General features: G+C 33.2%; 1 protein-coding gene and 1 long non-coding RNA gene across 5 annotated transcripts in view; both read left to right on the top strand.

Moving 5' to 3' along the window:
• The window catches only part of LOC143222584 (uncharacterized), a 73,852-nt gene that overhangs the window by 11,771 nt on the left and 43,944 nt on the right, over window positions 1-18,137 (top strand). The gene's annotated exons all lie outside the window — the stretch shown is intronic.
• The window catches only part of LOC143222585 (uncharacterized), a 69,350-nt gene that overhangs the window by 25,150 nt on the left and 26,063 nt on the right, over window positions 1-18,137 (top strand). The window contains exon 7 of one of the 3 annotated variants that reach the window (XR_013012351.1): window positions 2,773-2,789. The exons of 1 other annotated variant lie outside the window; for it this stretch is intronic. This is a non-coding gene — a long non-coding RNA (uncharacterized LOC143222585). Of the gene's footprint in view, window positions 1-2,513; window positions 2,533-2,772; window positions 2,790-18,137 lie in introns of those variants that run through there. One more of the 3 variants, XR_013012353.1, reaches the window with a different exon arrangement.

Genomic DNA, 18,137 nt, shown 5'->3' with positions numbered 1-18,137 from the left:
CTATTTTTTTTTGATTAAATCTACTTAAATGACCCACAATTCCATTTTTGTTATACGTATGAATAAAAGCGAAAAGGAAAATTTATGTCGTTCATTCATTGAGAACGGATATCAGTTAAATATTATGATAAAGTTAGTGAAAATGATGTCTCGAACCTAAATTTCGAAACTGACTCCATAGATCGGCCCGGTAATGGATCGGTAATCCATTTTATTACCAAAAGTTTCTCTCCGTAGATTTTTTTTATCATAGTAATATATTAAACATAACCTGAGAATTCTCTGTATTAATACCATAATTATTAATGAATCAATTTTAACTGTCGAGAGTTTAATGATAGTTGAATGTCTGTTGTGTAGTCAGTTAATCATACATGCATACAATTTGCACATATTCACAAGATGATAGGTTCCAATGCTTCAAATTAAATAAACATTCTTAGATTTTCATCTCCACGTGTAATGTGAGAGTAATAAAACATTGAATACAAAGTAGATAAATATTATCAATATATTATTTTCTAAGGTAGATAGAAATAAAATCTTAAATTTATGGTATAATGTTCATAACTAAAATTCTATTTTACATTTTGAAGTTAATAATCATGAATGTGTTAATTAATTTAGCCATAATTAGTTTCATTTAATAGAAAACCACTTAAATTCAGAATGTTTGTTTATTCATATATTTAACAGTGCTTACCACAAATTTGCACAATTAATTAATACTTTCTTGAATATAAATATGATAATTTCCTTAACCTTTTTTATGATAACTAGGTGTCTAGGCTTTTATAATGAAAGAACACCTCATATCTGTTAAAGCATGTCTTGTTAGTTGGCATAACTAAGAATATTGGTGCTTGTAGGAATATCATGAAGTATATATTTTGTTAGGTTGATCTGTAGGTAATTTTGAAAATTTTATATTTAAGGCTGTTCTACGTGTGAGCTTCTTTATAATAGAAGTTATATATTGTTTTAACTATCAGGTTTGAGTTGTACTTATGAGATAAAATTCATGTTTTGTTTCTGTGTTGAAATATCCTTAATTCATTCAATCAAAGTAATTTTTAGAAATATGTAAAGCATATAAGTGTTTGAGTAATTTTGCACAGTAATTATATGTGTTTAGAAGTTACACTGTGCACAAAAAAGCTTCTCCACTACAATAAAAAATACAACTGTTCATGAGTAGTTTGTTGATCCTGATTCTAAAATTGTTGAATATTACTGATCACCTCTAGTTTTGAGCTATGTTAGGTTTATTCTAAATATTCTTATATATTGTGAAAATAACTCTCTCTGATAACTTTATTTATTTATTGAAAATTCCATTTAAGAATGTTCAAAACAACATGTAATTATATACTGAAAATACACTTAAGCTATGTTTAAAACTGTCATCATGGTATTATTTTTATTTCTTTTAACAAAATACCTGACTGACTTGTTGCATCTTTTATGTATGTTGTTAGTTTCATGCTATAAGAATCAACAGTAATCTTCTGTCATCACAGGATTCCACTGTCTTTCTTGATGTTACTGTTCTATTACAGACATATCTTAAGGGAAGTGCTCACCAAGATTATTGCTCACTGCACCTAGATCATTTGATTAGAAGCTTAATTAAAAATGTGAGAAGTGTAACTTTAGTGACATCTTGGACCCAGTTTTCCTCTTGTTCTCAGGAATATAATCAATAATCACAACATAGTTTTCATCTCTGTAAATTCCTAAGAAAATTTTAACAACCAATTTGGGTGATTTCCTCAGTAAGTTTTTCTGACTGAGTAATGTTTCAAAATCACCATTCATCAGCACTTCCCAAATCTGTCACCTAACAAAGATACCACCTTTTAGTTTTACTTCACTAACTTTTTAAACTTATAAGACAGATGGTGTGAGGGAAGAAACATATCTTGATGATTCACTGAAAGTTGGAACTCAACTTTCTGTTTTCCTGGAACATAATTCTCTCACTGGTCTTTCCTTTTTTTTTTAAAATGAATTTTATGATTTCGGCTATCCCAGACAGACAAAAAAGCTACAGTGTTTGGTATACCTACATTTTATAGACGAAAGCAGTAGTGGATATTTGATTTCTTCAGGAATAATCTGCATGTTCTACTATGTTCACAGCATTAATAACAGGAACCAATGGCTTAGTGTTCCCATTATGTAAAAGCACAGTTTTCACACTAACTTTAGATGAATTGGTAAAATGTTTTCTTTCTTGAGAGTATATTCAGTACTTGATTCTTCAATTAGTGCATCAACATTTGTACAGAAACACAAAGTATCTTGCATGCTGCAGTGAGAAGCAAGACTTTTATGATAAATTCCATTGCTGTAAATGAAAGTTCTCCATGCTGTTTCAGTATAAAACAAGTCACAAATCTGATCATTTAGCTCATCTTGTGTGATCAGATGAGGCAGTTTATGCTGAGATGCCACAGGGGTAAAATTAATTAATGAAGGAAGTAAAGATGATTCATTGTCTTTTTTTGCAGTATAACTTCTATTTCCCACTTTGCTGCTGGATGTGACACAAGAAAATCATCCCATGAGATACTAGTTTCATCAGAGATGCAATCTCTGGATATTTAGTGTATTGTTTAGTTTTGTCTGAATATTCAGAAATATTAATGCAAAAAATAACAGTTAGGTAGATGATCTTTGGGCTCACACTGTATCATTGAAATTGTCAATGACACAATTTCTCTTCTTTTATTTAGCCACTGTGTGAAGCCAGATTTGGAAACTGTTTAGGTGGTTTTTGGACTTGAAGTGAAAGCAGTCAGTACATGAAATAATTTTCTAAAAAGTATAAAAGAATTATGTTTAGAGAACTAGTTTAAAATATTTTAAAAACAAAATTTTGATTTTATTTGATTATATCACAGATATGATGTGAGGAAGATGTACTTTGTTTTGAGTGTGTGCAGAGCCAGACAAAGTAACCAACTGAGTGAGTGAGTGAAAAGCAGTTGAGAGAGAGATGTATCACTCTGCCCATTTTAAGCTCAGTTGACGGACTCCTGAAATGTTCCTGGGCAGAAAAGGTGAGCATGGGAATGAAGCAAAATTGGTGCAAGTCATTATAATTTTATCAAGAACAAGTTGCACATATGAACAATATATATGGAGTTTTACACCAATACAATACAGTTACTGTTTGAAGTTATCAAAAATTTATTCCTTTTGTTCATTAAACTTTCCACGTAAACTTAATTTCACAGTATAAACCTATTGAACTGAGCTGATTGTATGGTATTACACATATTGTTGATAAAGTAGTGAGATAATACAGTATCTTAAAATCTGGAGGTGATGGACAAATTCTGATTACATATCTGAAACCAAAACTATTTAATTACCAAGAATCACTTGAGTTTTCTGGTAGCAAATGATTTGTAATGCAGTGTTACCTAAAACATTGTTTAGGGCAAATTTGTGTGTGCAGACTTATAAAAGAATTGATTGATTGATGAATTTGTGAAATAAAGATAAAAAGTTTTTTGTGTTTTTTACTTTACAATGGTGTGTTTACACTTTATATTTTATAATGCATGCTTTTGAACCAATTGCAATATTTATTTATTTATGAAAAGTGTATAACTACCTTTCAAGTTGTTTTAGAAATAAAATTATTGCTAAAAAATACAAGTTTCAAATAATGCAACATTTTTAAAGGGTCTTATTTTTTTTAAGTAGGTCTTGTTCAGGCTTGTGAATGAAAAGGATTTGTACAATTTTAATAATATAATTTACTAATTTTTTAAAATATTATTAATTTGATATATCAATACTTTTAGTGTGAATTAATGTTCTTTACCCCTTAAGGGTGAGAGAAGCAGACAAGAAGAAAAAATATATTTTCAGCATTAAAAAAAGAATCAACGAGACAAGAAGAAGTTGGTAGAAACCGCCCTAAAACAGCTCAGACAGTTATCATCAAACAGTGATTAGTATAATTGTACTTTATTCTTCCCTTTGTTACATATTTTGGTTTCCTATAATTACTGCCTTGATGGAAAGTATCCATTCAGTTTTTTGTGTGTTTTATGAATTAGTAACATGTGACTGTTCAATGTCAAGAACATTGATATCAATTATTCTGAGAAGTGAGTGAACCAGGCTTTCAGTTAACATTAATAAAATATAAAGATTCTTATCATTCTTTACCATATTTTTTTAAAAATGGACAGTTCTAGAGCAGAGCTTACCATATTAATGTCTGCCATAAAGGAAATTAGGCCAAGAAGTGCACTTTCTACTTATTTCTAACAAAATGTATTGACCAGTTTTGATTGTTTGGCTATATAGTTTTAAAATTTTGTGAGAGACAAAAACGTTTATGACACTAAATTATTAAAATTATTTGACCCATATGTTGCTTTATTTCTCAGTTTTAAATCACTTTTTGTTTAGCCCATTTATTGTGTTATAGAATAGGGAAAAAGTGTGATTCTGAGGGAAGTTTGATATTATAATTAAATTGTGATCATAACACAAATAATAAAAAAAAAAGACATTAAACATGGGTCAGTGTAATAGTTATCTTCTAATTTTCCATTTGATTTAATAGCTAGCTCATAACTGTTTGGTCTCAAGGTAATATATAGATAGTAGATAATGAACTTGAATCATTTAATAAACTCTTGTTGTGACACAACTGAATTCCTTGTGTTTTCTGAATATAACTTAACAACTAATTGTAAAGTTACAAACAGATATTAGAATATAAACAAACCTCGTAGTCTAATAAATAGCAGCTATGATAGATCTAAACTGTCTTCTTTATGATTCAACACACTGATATAGTTGTGTTAAGAGAGTCATCTGTATAAACAATATCTGTAAAGATGTGTTTTCAAAACAAACACCAAGGTTTTGAGATTTTTAGAATGGTACTTAATACAATTTTTCAAGTGTGGTCCCAGTTATTACTGGAAGAAACATTTTCATGTGGATACAAAGTAAAATTGTCAACCTGGTATATGTTGAAGTAAAATGGTAAGCAGACAATACAGGAGAGAACAGTTAGTATTATGTACAATAATTTAGGTGTAGTTGACTGTAACATAATGAAGGGTGCTAATAATACATTGTATTATAATAATCCAGAAATGGCTGAATGATTGTTACTATACCACAACTGCTGGAACCTAATGGTAGACACTAGAGAAACACATTACTATGACAAGGAAAAAATGGTAATGTGATTGTTACCCTGCTAATATGGTATACTCTAATGTAGTGGGAGATGCTAAAAACAAACAAACAGTACTACAACCATGAAAAAGTGGCTAAATGATTGTCACTGTGCTGTACCTTGATGTTGCTATGTGGTGACTGTTTTGTGGTGCTAAATAATTTGACAAAGTTGTTTACCAAACTAATGCAGAAGAGCATATGATGTTACTACTATAGAATAATTCAGTTTATTTGTTACATATACAAGACAAATATGTCTGTAGTAATATTACACAGTAGTATAATTTGTTTGTCATTGTATAAACAGACTTTTCATCCTCTACTTACATCAGACACTTAGAGCTGGCAGCTGATTTTACTTAATATTAAACCCATTTACGTGCTGCGATCTGAAAGCCAGTGTTCAGTTTATTTTGAAATAAATCTCACACATCTCACGCTTGTAAGAAATGTTTGGTAGGATAGTCTACAAATGGGAAAAGAACTTTTAAAGGTTTTTAAAAATGGGAATTATGTTTGACACGTTTCTCTAATAATTTGACACTGAAAGAAGTTAGTTGTGCTTAACTTTTATGAAACATTTAAAATTGTGCATTTTACTTGTCATATAATTACAGTCATTAAGTGTTGCTTTTTTTAATATCATTCATGCTTTTTCATTTATAAATTTGACTGCTCATGGTAGAGATGTAATTTGAGCTTTACTTATCTGAGAGTAACGTCTCCATCACAGCAAGAGCAGTACCATGGAAGAAGGCCAGATGTAAAGATGTTGGCATCATGTGTATGGCTACACAAGTCCAACAGGAACCTTATGAGATAACTGGATACTTTGAATCGTGATAAAAATAAAAAAAAGAAACATTCTCAGTGGTCAAGGTATGCAGCAGAAGAAACAATTGGCAATCTTAACACGAACCTTGATGAACGGAGAAATAAGGTGTCAAAAACTCATTCAACAAAAGTTTACTGGAAGCAGTAAAATAGAAAGAACAAAATAATAAATAAATACAGGAAGAAACCCGCATTTTACCAAAGCAAACCATAAAATATAGTGGTTAACATAATTAAATGCCTCACTGTAATCATGGGAACGATTACTGCAAGGATATTCCTGTTATCAGTGTAATGAAAGAGGTCACACAGAAACATAAGGTTTCACTGAATACCCGACCACTGACACCACATGTTTGAGTAATGAGAATAAGGTTGGATGTTTCAGAGGCTCTCAAAGAAATAGACTGAGAACTAGCCATTTCACTAGCGTAGTAGGGCGCCCTCTGAAGCAAGACGAGGAACAGTGTCCCTCCCCACAGATTTCACAACACAAAGTACATTCGTCGCCATTATGCCCAAAGTCCATATACTTCTGGCATGGAAAGTATCACAGGAACAGAAAAGATGCCCCTCACGACTAAAACGATGGAATATACCAGCGTAGTTTACCATTACTACATAACTACCAATCTTCACAAACTTTGGCACTCGACTCTTTGGACTCTTCACATCAATATTCATGCAACGAGTACTTGTTCAAATGACTGGACGAGATGGATGTCACTCGTGTTCGATCTTCAACACGCGATCAAACTGAGTAAGTGTAACAGTTGCAAAGTCATGAGGTATCTCAAATGGAGAAGAATAGAAAGCCATCCTCTTTATATTCAGACTGGCAGGTCTCATAGTGATGGACGGTTTATTGTGGGAAAAACAGCCACGTTCAAATAACTTCTGTAAAATAGCAGAGGAAGATAGTGTTGCAACATATGATGCAGAATCAAAGTGCTGTAGACGGTCCATAGCTTCACCATCATGAGCAGTATACAGAGAGCTTATAGTAGCAGATTACAAAGTGTTCCTAATGAACGACACGTCTGACAAACCGTGTCACGCAAGGTAGGGGGAGAGGCAGTACTCATTCCTGCCTTCCCCAGTAATACTCCAATGAAAATAGGTTTAGAGAAAAATATCTGGACATAAATGTGACAATATATAATGAAAAACCACTTTCAAGTCCAAAAAAGCCTAGAAAGTTCAACAAGGGGCATCGAGAGGTAGGTCAGGAGGGCAGGGGACAGCTATGTTCCCGGCCCCTTTAAAGTCTTCATAAATTCGTGGTACATCCATAAGCGTATAATTTTTTTTCTGGTGGGTGGAAGCCAGATATGTTGACAATTTACATTTTTGAGGCAAAGCGATTTTCCGCAGTACCGCAATATTGCGTGAAGTACATTATTAAAATACGAATGCATTACTCTTTATCCCATATTTCCTCGGGCCTCAGAACTTTAATACCCCTGACCCGCCTCGTCAGGCCTCAGTCCAACACACACGATTATCAAATACCGCACACCCAATTCCAGGTTTGGCTCCATAAAGAGTTGAAAAAGACGACCAGTATAGAACGCATTGCTTCGATTATTAAGAAACTGGAGTTATTAAAATGAAACATCAGTAACACAAACAAAGATCATTCAGTTGATTGAATACTTCAACTACCTGGTAGTTGCAACATTAATTTGAACACTTATTTATTGATAGAAAAATTATTTTGGAAGATATGTTCCTGCAATGAAATGTTACAAGACCTTACGAACGAAAATTGTGTGCTTTCCCTAGCGACATAAAATTAAACTATTATGAAATACGGAAATAATATATTCTAAGTTTCATTCTTAGTTTTAGGGCTTTAGTTTTATTCTGATATCCCTAACGTCTTTTTTTTTACAAAATATTCTTTACCCTCTCCTCGTAATCTGAGAGTCGAGGGGTTCGGATCCCCGTCGCACGTACCAAACATGCTCGCCTTTCATCTATGGAGTTATTATAATGTGACTGATAGTTTTACTATTCGTTGGTAAAATAGTAGCACAAGAGTTAGCGGTCAATGGTGATTATTAGCTGCCTTTCCTTTAGTCTTACACTGCTATATTATGGACGGCTAGCCAAGGTAGTCTTTGTGTAGCTTTACGCGAAATTAAAAAAAAAACAGCACAGAGTCATTAGAGGGTGAAGTAGAGGTCTAAACTGAATCAGAAACAGAACCACCAAAATAAAGATAGACTAACATTTTATTTCACTCACATACAATTAAATTCAATAAAAATAATTCAAATAAAACTAAACAGAATCTAATTTTAATAAAAGGGTAAAATCACGTATTTACTGAAGATAATTTAACCTCGGATTTTGCGTTGTAAGTCTGTAATTTTACCACTGACCCACCAAGGGACCTTGTAAAGAATGTTTATTTGCAATACTTTCACAAAAAGAAAATCTTGAAATAACATTTAATTTTTATCTGTTGTTATAAATATTAGCTGAATGCATGTATTATATTTCTCGCTGGATAATAGAAAATATGAGGTTTATAAGGCTAAAATTGTAGTTCCATTCCCATCGATGAACACAGAATAGATAGCCTATTGTATAGCTCTGCGATTACCAAGAAATAAATACAATAGTAGCAATAATAATACCACTATAATATATTCATGTGTTAACATGAATGTCTGGGCTAAAGATTTCTCGTTATAGTTGGTGCGACCTCTACGCCAAAGTATTTTTTATTGTATTGTTGATATGCGTCTCAGAATAAAGGTCTTGGAGCCTATTTGTAGTTAGGAGTGAATTATCACAATAGACAGTATGCCAAGAGTCCCTTTAGTGCCTGAAAAATATCCATAAACACCAGCAAATAGAAACTATTTTAAACACTCGTGTTGTTGAGAACTACTGCAGGTAGGTGGCGCCAGTAAACACATCACGAAGCTTTTCTGTGGGGTAGGTGTATATATATCAGGCTTAGGAGGTGCGAGAGAGACTGCCGAATAAAGAATAACTATGGACAAACGTCATCGCAAGGGTAGGAAATCTAGTGTTCTGTGTCCACCACAACAGGTGATACACGAGTGAGGTTTATTAATCTCATGTCCTGGCCTTACATAAATTTTTTAAAACAAATGATTTTCTTAATGTTAAGTAATTCCCTCAGTGGCATAGGAGTACGTCTGGGTATAATACCATACATGGGATTTTATGTTTTTTAACCTTTTTGTTCTCAGTTCCTTCTACTTAGTTGTTTGAACAAAACGTGAATTGAAGTACTAGAAGTTTTGTTTTTTTTAAATTTTGCGCAAAGCTATTTGAGGGCTATCTGCGCTAGCCGTCCGTAATTGTGCAGTGTAAGAGTAGAGGGAAGGCAGCTAGCCCTCACCATCCACCACCAACTCTTGGGCTACTCTTTTACCAACGAACAGCGGGATTGACTGTCACATTATAACGCCCACACAGCTGTAAGGGTTAGTATATTTGGTGCGACGGGGATTCGAACTCGTGGTTTACGAGTCGAACGCCTTAACCCACCTGGCCATGCCGGACCTTATAGAGATTTTCTTTTCAACTACAGTAAGTTGATATGAGCCAGTAAGTTTCGTTTGAAAACATTTTGTTAAGTATAATGGTGAAAGTTTCTTATTCCTGTCATGAACTTGTACTTCGTGTTTTATAATTAATTTGTGACTCTACTGTTATCATGCAATACACTCCAGTACATGTAAAATGACTCTTTGACATCACATTTGTTTGGAACGAAAGTTCACAAGCGTTTTTGTTGCTTTTTGTGGCATAGTTTATCATCTTACGGAAGATATTTCTTAGCGTAACAATGATTTTGAAGAAAAATCCACTTACTAGACTTGTTCCTTGAGGAAACCAGTCTTTCCAGTAGCACGGTGGTATGTCTGCGGACTTACAATGCTTGAAAAGTTTAGATACCAAATGTGGGCTAAACACAGATGGCCCCTTTCCGTAGCTTCTCAGTTAATAAGAAAGAACAAATTGAACTGTTCCCCCTCCAGTGGCAGATAACGAAAATCCTAAAATACCAATTTCAACAACAATAAATTTTATCGTACTTTTAACAATTGAGTCTAATAAATAAAAGATATGTTTTCTTTCTCCTTTAGAATATTTAGAGGTCAGTGAAGGTGGGATGGTTCTTCGTGCACGGTACAAGTAACCCGGAGCGATCGAACCGACGTTAAGGGAACCTTTCTCCCCAACTCACTGTATGGGCATACAATTGATGACCACATGCCAGGATTATAAAATTAATAGAAAGGACACTATACGGATCCTAGGCCATAAAGTATAGTACCACACATATCGACACAGCTGTTGAGTTGGACCCTATTGAAAACTTTAATCAAAAGAACATCTTAATATATGATTTGCTACTAAAGAACACAGTGGTGTTAACTAAATTTATAGGCAAATTCCTGTTTCACAAACCTTTATAATTGTCTGAAGTTTCACGTTTTTGATAAAAATCATTTTACTTGTTTTATTATTTACTTCTTGTTATTAAAGTCAAGTTGTACATAAATTATTTATCAATTGAAAACACTATAAGGGTGAAATTATACACCTTAATTACACCTGACATCTAGTGAAATGTTAATTACATTCAGTAAATAAGATTAGTAATTCTAAGAACATGAGCTGTCAAATTATTGTGTGGATATTTGTTATTTATTTTATTTCTACAAATAACTTGAATAATATGATAAAAGTATAAAATTAATATATTTTAAATACCATTTTATGTTTATTTGTCTTTCTGAATTATTTACTATAATATATGAAAAATGCTATTAAGCTCAATCTACATTACATAAACTAATTATGTAAAATCGTACTGGTTGAAGTATAATATTTATAATTGGTTAAAGATGTAATACTGAAGACATTTTACAATGTTCTTCATTGTGACCAACACTTGTTTTAAAAAGTACAGTTTTCTTTCATTGTTTCATGTTTAACTGTATGGTGTAAGGAAGCGATATAATATTTTACATTATATATGCAAAAACGGCTCGTTTGGGTTGAGAAAATATTTTACATAGAAGAGCGAAGAACGTTTCACCTTCTTCGGTCATCGTCAGATTCACAAAGAAAGAGGTAACTGACCGGAAGCTGATCACAAGGGGTTGTGTAACTGAGTGACGGAATGTAGAGGGCGGTGTTCGATGTTTGAATACAATCTATATTAATATAGGTATAAAGGCGTTCCTTTACACTGACAAACACCACACCAACATTATTTATAAAATACAATGTGATAACTGCCACGTCTTCTATATTGGAGAAACAAGTGGAAAAATGGAATCCAGATTCAAAGAACATAAAAAGTCAGCTTCACACGTTTTCGAACACTGCAATTCAAATAAACACAACATAACCAGAGAAAACACTCAAATACTAAATAAACAATAAAACATAAACAAACGCAAAATTAAAGAAACCTTACTTATACAACAACTTAATCCCAAAATGAACCAATATAAAATACAACATTTCAAAGTCATCTTTCTCTACTAATAACCATACTGGGTGTCAAACATCAATTATTATTCTGTCTTTCGCTGGTACAGCAGTAAGTATACGGATTTACAACGCTAAAATCAGGGGTTCTATTTCCCTCGGTGAGCACAGCAGATAGCCCGATGTGGCTTTGCCATGAGAAAACACACACACATAATTATTTTTCACTCACTGTCCCGTGTCTCCGTTCATGAAGCTGATGGCAAGATATTTATTTATTCCGTTAGATCACGAGAATACATATGAGGGGATCATAACTTTACATAATCTTCCGCAATATTAATAATATTTGTACGTCGTTGCTGGGGAAGCTGGTATCAGTTTCATAATTCCAACATATTTACTCAAAACAGACGTGATCACCTAGAAGATGAATTAGTGTTTTATTGTAACTAACTATTTGTAGCTACACTAAACGATAGAAAGAATAATAGATGAAGTAAACACAACTGGAACAAAATACTATAATTCATTGTGTGTGTGATTGCTTAATAACGTTATTATAGACAGAACATAAAAAATGATTTTGTCTTATTTTAAATTGGCCCTCTACGTTTTGCTCAATACTGATTAAATTTCTGTGATTTACGATAATTTAATATAGTTGATTCATATTTAAATTAGGTGTTTTGAAATAACTCAAAATTAATTCCTTCATCGTGAACCTTCGAAAAAATATCCAGTTCCGAATGAGATAGAAGATTTACTATTCTTTGTAAGTTTGTAAAACTTTTGTACATAAGTCATTATTTGTAATAACCGTTATTGTAAATTGTATTATTGTCTGAATATTAAAATATATGTGTTTTGAGAAAGAAAATTGTGTGTATCAATCTTGTTAGCAAATACCAAAAATTGGATACGTATCGACATTTATTTAACTTCTAAATATAAATTATAAATTAATTCAGGTTTAGGCCTATTTGAAATTGTAACACGTAACATCACACATTTTCATTGATCATAACGAAACGTAAGCGAGGAAAGCAATTAATAAAAATGAAATGGGACACTGACGTTATAGACCCCAAGAAATGGTTTGCCACATGTATAAACTGAAACTAACCCAAATTTCTTTGAGGTGTGATTTGATTGTTGTTAAGGTCAAGATTACATAATAGGCTATCTGTATTATGCCAATCACAGGTATCGAAACCCGAATTTCAGCGCTATAAGCCTGAAACTTACCAGTGAAAAACTGGCGCTATTCCTGAGATCAAAAGCCAACAAAATCTCATAACTTTACAAATATACACAAATATGTTGTTTCTAAAGGAAGATTATAAATTTATGAGGTTAGTAACGTTGATTATATCCACAGATAATATAACTATTATTGTTATTATTTGTTTGATTTTTTACATTTTGTTAGGTTCAGTATATTTCATAGAATAGAACTTATAAACTCATTTATAGAGATTATAAAGCGGAAGAGTTTTTGTTTTAGGTTCAGTATTTTGTTATCGAATATTATGTAGGTCAGGTTTATAAAGCTAACCAGAATTTCAGGTTCATCATGTCGCTCTACTGACAACGTGAAGTTCGCCAAATATGTTCGCTCTTTCTGCCATGGGAACGTTTTAAACCTGCAATCAATCCCACTATTTTTTTGGTAAAAGAGTAGCTCAAGAGTTGGTGGCGGGTGGTAATGATTAGCTATCTTTCTTCTAGTCTTACACTGCTAAATTAAAGACGGCTAGCGCAGATAGCCCTCGTGTAGCTTTGCGCACAAATTTAGGCCCTGTACTCAGTAACCTTATTACATCATTGAACAGAAAATATAAATATATATATGTTTTAAAAAATAACTTTAACGGTAGTCCAGTGACAAAACTAGTTATTTTGTAGATTTTATAAGTAGAAAACAAACTTTTGGATTGCCAATAATCATTGTGTCAATGGAAGCTCATTCAAATATTTTATCTGATTCACACTGATACATAGTTTAGTAAGATCTAGAAAATTATTTTATACGCCCGAATACTTGTTGATGACATTATTAATTTTGTTACTTGGTGCATAGAGCCTCCTACCCCAGTGGCACAGCGATATGTCTGTAGACTTACATCGTTATAATCTAGATTTCGATACCCGTAGTGGTCAGATCATCTGTAGCTTTGTGCTTAACTTCAAACATATAGCGTGTCTATGGAGCGCTAACAAAGGCTGTTTTCATACTATTTCACGATCATGCTAGAATGGCTTTAAATTTAATGATTCTGAAAACACATTCATTGTCAAGCTAGCGTTCACGTTTTTGTGAAATTGTAATCGTTAATTCATCAGAACGCACCCGATCCGGCTTTCAGCCGTGGAACCGTTATAATACGACGGTCAATCCCACTATTCGTTAGTAAAAAAGAGTAGCCCAAGAGTTGGCGGTGGATGGTGATGACTAGCTGCCTTCCCTCTGGTCTTACACTGCTAAATTACGGACGGCTAGCACAGATAGCCCTCGAGTAGCTTTGTGCGAAATTCGAAAACAAACAAACAATACAGTGGATGAATAATTGGTTGGGTCCCTTCACTCTAGTATTACTTGTCTGCTAGACTACTAATTAGTCCCTTACCTTCATATTTGGGGCTGGAATGCCAATTTCGGGAGGTAAGTTTATCTTACTTACCCCCAAATGGTGATATGTTATTATTTTGATTTCTTCTTCTTTACTTTAGAGAGCAGTCACTTTCCCACAATTGTTTGCTGGTTGTAAAGGGTGATATAGATGTGAGACACCCACATCTCGCTCTCTAATTTCAACTGATTTTGATTATTTTATTGCTCTTGAATTTCTTCATGTGAGACTGGCGAGTGAAGGTTAAAACTGACAGTCAGTGTTTCCAACCACATTGTGGGTTCTACGTCACCAGTCAGTGTTTCCAACCACAATGTAGGTTCTACGTCATCAGTCAGTGTTTCCAACCACAATGTCGGTTTTACGTCATCAGTCAGTGTTTCCAACCACAATGTGGGTTCTACGTCATCAGTCAGTGTTTCCAACCACAATGTGGGTTCTACGTCATCAGTCAGTGTTTCCAGCCACAGTGTGGTTTCTACGTCATCAGTCAGTGTTTCCAACCACAATGTAGGTTCTACGTCATCAGTCAGTGTTTCCAACCACAATGTGGGTTCTACGTCATCAGTCAGTGTTTCCAACCACAGTGTGGTTTCTACGTCATCAGTCAGTGTTTCCAACCACAATGTAGGTTCTACGTCATCAGTCAGTGTTTCCAACCACGTCATCAATGTCAACCACAGTGTGGTTCTACGTCATCAGTCAGTGTTTCCAACCACAATGTAGGTTCTACGTCATCAGTCAGTGTTTCCAACCAAAATTCTTCACGTCATCAGTCAGTGTTTCCAGTCAACTTCCAAATCTAGAGTACAGTTTACATATCACATTATAGCCTGTATCCTGGGGATCCTTTTAATTGGTGCAGAGTCTTTGATTTTTGTTCGGATTTATTTTTGTGTTTATTACAAATATATGTTATACAGTATATTAATTATAGAAATGTAAACTAATTTGTTATCGATAAATGCTATACCTATGAAACGTTATAAATGCAAAACTCTGCCATGCAAATTAAATGTAGAACTGTTTGTTTATTTTTGTTTAAAGTTAGCTGCACAAATACACAATGGGCTATCTGTGGCTGCCCATCACGCTTACCTATACTTATTTTCTGGCATTATAAGTCCACAGAAATATAGAAGTGAAAGCCATTGAGTCATTGTTAAAGTAACACATATTAACATATACCTGCATAAAACATAGTGGAGTTTTAGACAAGTAAAAAAAAATAGCGTATTTAAAAATGTGAAATATGCCATATATCTAAAGTCTTATTTTACAATACAGTAAAACTACATTTACCAAAATCATAGTGTGTTGTTGTTTTCAATCATAAGACACTTTTAAAGTGACTCAAAAAGCGAAAACTATAAATCTAGTGTTATAATATGAAAAGATCAATGTTGACAATTCGTCTTGTGGTTATGGCATCACTTCTAGCAGCACGCCCTCTGACATTAGTGACATGATCATATTATGCTGCCTGATGACATCCTCGTTTTTGGAAGAAACATGGGTTTTCATATTAAGTATTTGAAAAAAAAATGATATTAAATTTGGTTATTACTCCAACTTGTATATTAATTAATTTAATTTTGCATATCACATACATATCCATCACCTAATTAATTTATTAATATTTAATTAAATAAAGTATTACTTAGATATTAATTAAGAATTTGCACTTCATCATATATTAATCACATTATTAATTAATCTTTAATTAATAAATCTCCCCCAGTAACACCTCAACCACCCTCCCTCCTGGTATGTCCTTTGGCAGATAGTGCATGGCCAGCAAGATCTGCTCACATCTCTGATGATTCCTGGGCAATGAACATAACTAGTGGATCTATCTGCTATTTTCTTTGCTCTTAGGTGTCCTTGCACAGTCAACTCGTGAATTTGTTCCATCAGTTGAGTCCTGTATTCTGTTGTTTTGATTTGCTGCACTTCCCCAGTATAATTTCTCTGTTTGATTTGGTACAGCAATTCCTTCTAATACTCTGCTTTATAAGTGCTTTACCCATTTGTCTTCTGCTCGATTTTTTCCCATATTTTGTCACAAAGATTGTGCAGTGAAAAGTGTTTCTTTTACGCTTCCTTCAATTCCTGCAAACCTATATTCGTGATATCACCTTTTGACCTTTGTAAGATCTTCGTGTTATGTTTGCTCTTATTTTCTTGAGTTCTATTGGTGACTGCCAGTGCTTCTTCCTTTATATATATATATATATGTTTTTCATACATATAGTCTTTTATAGGTCTGATATTGCACTCCCTTTTGTTTCTCTATTCTGTTGGTACCATCTCCTTTGTACCAATTTTCTCCCAGGTATTGTCCCAAAGTTTCTGCAATGGAGGGACTTTCATTTATGATTCCTTCAGTTCCTACATTCCTACATTCGGGATGTCCCCTTTTTGACACTTGTAAGGTCTTGGTGTCTTGCTTGCTCTTCTTTTCTTGACCACTAGTGGTGACCACCAATGGTTCATTAATCTTCTTTCGGTCTAGTATCTGAGTTTCTACTAGCTGGTATGTTTTAAACAATTTGGTCAAATGTGGATGTTTTATACTGTTGTCTCCAGATCTCCCACATAATATAATGCATTTATCTTTATTTTCTTATGGGTGATGGCTTTCAGCCGTGGAGCCGTTATAATACGACGGTCAATCCCACTATTCGTTAGTAAAAGAGTAGCCCTAGAGTTGGCGGTGGGTGGTGATGACTAGCTGCCTTCCCTCTCGTCTTACACCACTAAATTAGGGACGGTTTTCTATATCCATAAAATATTAATTACTAATTTGAAATCATTCTTTTCCCAACTTGTGTGTCTGCAGTGAAGTTATAATTTATAAAGCTTCTGTAATAAATAATCATTTTCTTTGAAACAAACATAGATTTTTAAAGCGATAAAACAGACAAATTTTAAATACTCTATAACTTTTATTTTCTATTTACATAGATTTTATTTTAATTTTTTTATCGATGTGTAGTTTGTGAAAATTCGGGACAAGAAAACATAAATCGAGTTCCACTGTCTCTTATTAGTGAAGAAAATCGTCCGATCGTAGAAGTTCTTCTGTTGTTGTCAAGCATCTGGCTTTCTAATCCGGTTAAACACTTGTCAAAAAATTCTTGTGGATCTAAATATGTTTCAGGAGCTTACGTTTCTCAATTTTTCTATCTACTCTAGTCCTCTGAAGATTCTGACTCTGATGATTTCCTTTCATGAAACAAATCTCGCAGTTCTTTAAAGTAAAGAGGTCTCTTTGATTTATATTTCGTAAATTTGTTGTGACGTCTACAATGTGAAGGTACCTTCTTCCTTTCAGTTAACAGAGTTTCCGATATATATGAGAATATTGGTTGATAATAATGAGGCTGTGTTGATATAAAATATTTGGCATGTGATCCTTCAAGACTCGTGATAATGTTTGTTATTTTACTTGAGGCATTACTATTTTGAATGTTCTTCCTATTGGTAAAAACATTCGCCTTTGTTTCTTTCTAAAAATAACAAGAATCAGGATAGGTTGATGTTAGTTATCATTATATAGAAATTACCTCTTGGAAATTAATACAATGAAACTACCGATAACTGAGCTTTATAAATTTAGTGGATATCAATTAAAATATGTTTTCGAACAACACTTCTATTGAAATATCCAAATTTTGAGCAAACTGATCGACTCTCTATATTGATTTCTAACAAGTGAAAAGGGAAGGTAATGTTTATCTTATGCATATCGAAATATTTAAAACTTTACTTCGGGGAAAAACTCTGCAGAAAGTATGATATGTCTGCAGTACTAAACAGAACAAAATGTAAACAATTACTAACAAGCGTTATTACAAATTTGAGAATTTCAAAAATAATCAAACTGAAAAAGAAATTGAAATAAAAAAACGTTGGTACTAACAACTATACTTTTGAGAATGATAAATTGCGTGATGT

This window comes from Tachypleus tridentatus, chromosome 8 (genome assembly GCF_004210375.1).
Source record: "Tachypleus tridentatus isolate NWPU-2018 chromosome 8, ASM421037v1, whole genome shotgun sequence".
NCBI classification, from domain to species: Eukaryota; Metazoa; Arthropoda; class Merostomata; order Xiphosura; family Limulidae; genus Tachypleus; species Tachypleus tridentatus.
Note: the sequence above shows the minus strand (reverse complement) of the source record. Positions and strands in the feature narration are given on the sequence as shown.